Source organism: Micromys minutus (assembly GCF_963924665.1).
Source record: "Micromys minutus genome assembly, chromosome: 7".
NCBI lineage: Eukaryota > Metazoa > Chordata > Mammalia > Rodentia > Muridae > Micromys > Micromys minutus.
The window spans coordinates 45,467,049-45,473,048 of NC_137976.1; positions in this window are offsets into that span (position 1 = coordinate 45,467,049).

Here is a 6,000-nt window from a genome sequence, read left to right on the forward strand (position 1 = left end):
GAGCCAGAATTCATGTTGTTCCATGTCCTTACCAGCACTGGACATTCACAGTGCTAGAAATTATGTCTAAGTGGAAGAGTATATTGATGTCTCCTTTGGCTTTTTTTAAATTATAGAAGATGCTAGAAATCATTCATATGTATTTGTCATCTTAATATCTCCTTTGGTGACACCTTTGGCTCCTTTCTGACTCAGGATTCAGAATTTTTGTTCCTCATTATTAGGCCTCATATATTAATTATGTGTTTTGGACAATAGTTTTTTATCAATGATGTCTTTGGCACATGTTTTTTTTCCTCATCTATAGCTGATCTTTTAATTCTATTGACAGTGCCTCCTATAGACCAGAAGACTACAATTTTAATGAGATCTTTATCCTTGGTGTTTATTGGAAAAGTACTTCTCAAACTCAAGGCTATCTAGATTTTTTCTAATGTTATCATGTAAATATGTTTAGTTTTTCTGATTTTATTTAAACATGTTATGCATTCTGAGTTACTCTTTCTGATGGTTGTAGGGGTTTGATTCCTTTTACTTTGTTGTATCTTTGTTGGTATCTTGTTCTAGTAGCACTTACTGAAAAAGAGTCTTTTTCTCCATTTTACTGCCTGGGCTTTGTCAAGTCATTTGAATATTCTTATAGGGACCTATTTCTGGGCTCTGTGATATGCTATTCTTTACTTATCTCCTCCGCAGTACCATTCCAGGTTGACAGCCATAGTTTGTACCAATTCTCGAAGTCAGGTTAATATAAGTTTGCCAACATTGTTCTTCTCTCATGATTGTGTCTGCTGCTCTGAATCTTCTGTGTCTCCATGGAAACTTTAGATTCAGGTTGTCAAGATCCATAGAATAGCTCATGAAATTATAATTCTGGTTGGTATAAACTTTAAGGATGAAGTTGAGAAGAACTCATAACTTAGCAAGACTGAATATTCTTTTTCCATGAGCATAGGATATCTCATCATTTATTTAATTCTTTTATATTTTATTCAATATTTCTACAAAAATAATGGACTTAGTTATACCATTTTCACACATGTATATAGCTGCATTTTTTTTTTACATTTGTTCTTAACTCGTCCCTTTATGCTTCCTGATGGTATCCTGATTTGAATATGCTTGGCCCAGGGAGTTGCACTGTTAGAAGATGAGGCCTTGTTGAAGAAAGTGTGTCACTGCGGCATGGGTTTTAAGATCCTAGCTGCCTGGAAGTGAGTCTTCTCCTAGCTACCCTCTGAAGAAGAGGTAGAGCTCTCAGCTCCCTCAGTACCAATGCCTTCCTGGATACTGCCATGTTCCTGCCCTAATGATAAAAGACTGAACCTTTGAACCTGTAAGTGAGCTCCAATTAACTGTTGTCTTTATAAGAGTTGCCTTGGTCATGGTATCTGTTGCATAGTACTGTTTACAGCAGTAAAACCCTAACTAAGACAGAAATGTTCCCTCTAATCCCTAAATATCCCTCTTTTCCCTCTGCATCCATGTTATTTATACACAGCATGTACACACACACACACACACACACACACACAAAAGTAAAAAGAAATATTAAACTTAAAAATAAAAATGGCCTAATTTTGTGGCCTAAAATAATAAAAAAGAAAAGAAAGAAACCTTTCTAAGTGGCCTGAAAATAGCCCTTTCTGGTATGGATGAGTACCAAAATGGGCTTCTCTAGTGCTGAACTGGGCAGGAGACACTGTCACAACAACTCCAAAAAGGATTTAAGGCTTGTAAGAGCTGTGGGCATGTCCTATACCTGGACTGCTGACTTGTGTCTATTGTCCTCTCTGGCTTAGCTTGTAGGAGAGTCCCTGACTCTACTTCCTGTACCTAGGAAATATCTTCTAGTTAGTTTTGCTTACTGGGTATCAATAGTTTTCAGTCTTTCTAAGGTTGTAATTTTACTGCTGTTATAGATTGTAATGTTGCATATTTTTGAAGATAGTGGGTTACCAAAGGGGTCACAGGTTGAGACCCACTGGTGGCCTTTCTGTTTTTATGTAGCTTAATTGTGGTCCAGTTGTGTGTGTGTGTGTGTGTGTGTGTGTGTGTGTGTTTTCCAATGCTCTTTTCCCAGGATAAAATCTTATCTTTAGTTTCTGGACTCAGTCCTATCCTTGCATCTCACAGAAGCTATTTACAACCTGACATCATGATACACTGCTGAGATTATTTCTAATCCCATGATAGCTTTCATCCCGGTTTTAATAGTTTTTCTAAGCATGTTCTTTAAGGATGTGACTGACACTAGTTGCTATATCCAGGAGAATTTTTGTTTTTGCTCCTTTGGATTTCCTGTATATACAACCTGTAAACAAGGACAGCATTACTTCTTCCTTCTCAATCTGTATGCAGTTTCTTTGGCATGAGCTGTGACTTCAGCATGATGGTGACAAGCAGAAGTGAGGAGGAGTACCCCAGCCTTGCTCCTGATCTCTGTGACACTGACATTATTCACGGATGCTTGATTTTACTTTAAAATAAAAATCAAACTGAGAAAGCATGCCTTTTAGGGAAATGTTTATTTCTTAATCCAAAAAAGCATTTAAATGCTATGACAGAAAACTCACCCCTAACCCCGGGACCCCAGTGATTGTCTGTTCCATACTTCAGGATCAATAACACTCAGTGCTGCCTGGGAAGAAGACTAAAGTCTGGTCCATACTTCTGGATCAATACCACTTAGTATTTCCTCGGAAGAAGACTATGTACCAAATTTTAATAATAGGATAACATATCCAAGGGTATAATTATTTTTCATTATTTTTGTTTGTTTTAACATGGGGTCTCATGCTAAATACTGGCAGCTCTCCTTGAATATCTCATCCTCCTGCCTCTACCACTCAAATGCTAGGATTACAAACATATACCACCATACATAACATAAGTATACAATGTTGCATTCCTCTTACTGAGCCTGGTCGCTATTTTGCACCATTGGTTAGTTCTAAGTTTGGCATGTTTTCCTTATGTGGATAATGTAAAATACGAGTCAAAGTATTTGAGGCTCTTTATCTATGGAGATTTTTGTCCTATTATTCAATTGCAGGCGTTTACGGGTTGAAAGCTTAGGGGGTTCCCCTTCGTCTGAGTTAAAAGAATAAAACGTTTGAGCTGGAACAGGAACAACCGTATTAATATTGGTCACATTCTTCAAACCCTGCACAAAAACTGTTCTACTAAGGGAGAATGTCAGAGAGGTAGCTGGCTCTAAGAAAACACACAAATGCTTCTTTCTTATTTTCCCATGTAGCCTCACCTCAAGAAAATCAGCTGCCCACTGTGTTCTTTTTGAAATGCTTGTAATGCCAGTATCTGTTTACACAGCAAGTAAAATATAAAGTACTCTTTCTCCTTGGAAATATAGGGCTTTAAATGTATTGGTCTGTAAAATAACATGCTGTTGAGTCTCAGGCTTTTATGAACAACTCAACTAAGTCTGCAAGATGAGCTACTGAGAAATCCACAGTGGTTCTGAGAAGGAAAGCCTATGTGTGTGAACCTTTGCTTTTTACCATCAAAAACAACATAAGAAAACATCCAAAACATAACAATACCAAAAACATTTCACTACAATTGGTATTAGGGTGTTATGCTTTATGACTTGAGTGTATTTATTCAATCAATATCCTTGATGTAAGAAATTATTTCTGCTGCCAGATGGGGAGTCTGGCCAATGGGTCTCCTAAAGGAATTGATTCAAAGAATAAAACACATTTTCTCTTGTGAAAACCTTTCTTCACCTGCTTCTCCTGCAGCTTGCTGCAGCTTCATCTGCTTAACTCCCTAAAGAGCTGTGTTTAAAACAAAGGAAATATGGTGTGAGAGAGCTAAAATCCACTTAGCATGAATGGAGACATCGGATGTTCAGTTTTGGTAGGACATGTCTGACCACCATCTTTCAGAAGTCAGCCTGTTGACTTGTGGGGAATAAACAAGTCAGACAGTCTTCAAGCAGGGGTACAGATGCTGTTAGACACTTCTGGGTCTTTCTGGCTGATCATCTCTCCCCTGGACAGTTACTGAGTGAGTTTACCAGAGGATCACAGAAGACTTCCTGCTACAAACCTTGTTCATTGGTGAAGTGATCTTCCAGAGTGTTTATAAAAGTTGCTTCACTTTTTGAGTTCTGGTTTAGTGATCACAGCTCCTGGTACCCACTGCATGACCACATGGTGACACTGTGTTAATCAATAATGCCCTTAGAACATTTGGTATTTTATTCTTATATAAAGTGCCTAAGTGGTCTCAACACCTGACAATCCAGGTTCTAGACATCCTGGACGAGATCTACCAGGAGATGAGTATAAATATTTTGCACGGAATTATCTAACATGGCCAACCTGATTTTCACACCTAGCTGATTGGAAATAGAGAGACTTTTTTGATTAAAATAGTTCCCCCTTTAGTAAGAGCTTCTGGAAGCTAAACACCCCTTGACTTCTGTCTTCAATCATATAGTTTAACCATTAAAGCTACAGTCAGATCCTCTTTCCTGTAGTCATCTATTGTGATTTGTAAAGAAACATGCATGACTTGGGGAATATAACTGTAGAAGGTTGTAGGTAAAGGTTCATTGTATAAGAGGAAAATATGTGACCATTGTCACTCTCCAAGAAAAAAACAAGTTTCTTTGGGAACCAGTCCACATAGTCTTTGGCATCTTTATAAATACCATTTTTCTAAGTCTTTTTCTTTCTTTCTTTTTTTCTTTTCTTTTTGCTTTTGACCTGAAAAGAAGGCATCCTGTATCCTGCATCCTACATCCTGCAACATGAATGCTCAGATCTGTCTCTTATCCCCTTCCCTGCTCTGACTGTACCACCGAGGAATCCCACAATAGCTTTAGCTACTTGCTCTTTGTTTTCAACTCCACAACAGGAAATGCCTGTGGATCTCCAGCAAAATCCATACTGTGGAATTATTTCCCAAATATTGTTTCAGTCTAGCTATGAGTGACATTTGGGAGGAGGAACTATGATAAACCACCAGCAGTGTTAAAATAGAGAAGCTGTATATAGACTTGGCATTTTGAAATCCCTGTAGTTATCAATAAATGGAAACAAAAATATTTAGTCTGTACTTGACCAACATTTCTTTCTGAGTTTGCACTGGCATTCCAACAAGGAAAACCTGAAATAAGAAAATAGTCAAAAGCTGGGGTAAGGAGGGCTGTGAGGGCTGATGACCCAAGTCAGTAAGTTTTTTAGTATCGTGGCTTTTTTATCTCCTCAAATGAGGAAGCAGAGAGCACATCAGTAGAATTCAGCAGACAGAGGGTTTATAAGGATCTCTGAGTGGCTCTGGTTCTTCCTTAACAAGGTACATGCTAACACAGTAAGCAAAGCATTTCATATCTCAGTGACTGGAACATCTTACCACAGCATTATAGGGAAACTGTTCTCTTCAAAGTCCAGGTTAGGCAACCCTTTTCCCTAGAGCCATGGCCAGTCCATTGACAGCCTTGTCGTTCCAATTTTAGTATATGTGCTGCCGAAGCAAGCACCATTGATAGCCTTGTCATGCATGACTCTGTCAGAATAAAAGCCCAGTATTCCTTGTTTCATCTACAAGACCCTGAAGGGTCTTTGGCTCTGCCTAGCCTCTAACATTAACCCATACACATCAAGTGCAAGAGAAGATACTAAACTTTATTGGGAAGTTAAATATACTTGCAGATGGGATTATGAAGAATAAAATAAAATAGTCAAAGGTCGTTCTGTAGTGTAACCTTAATAAGGTCCTTAGCTGAGCTACAGAAGCTCCTGTATTGTACTGAATATTCTGGATATGTCTGAGGTTCATGGTCTGAGCCTAAGTGAGGCTCACTAACTCCCTGCATCAGAATCATGTAGAGGTAAACAAATTCCTACATGCTTATACCGCTACCATTAGAAAAACAAAAGAAAAAAAACCACAGCATCAAAGCTGTTAAGGACAGACTCTAAGAACTATATTAACACACTGACATGCTTAGTCAGATATATGTTAAGA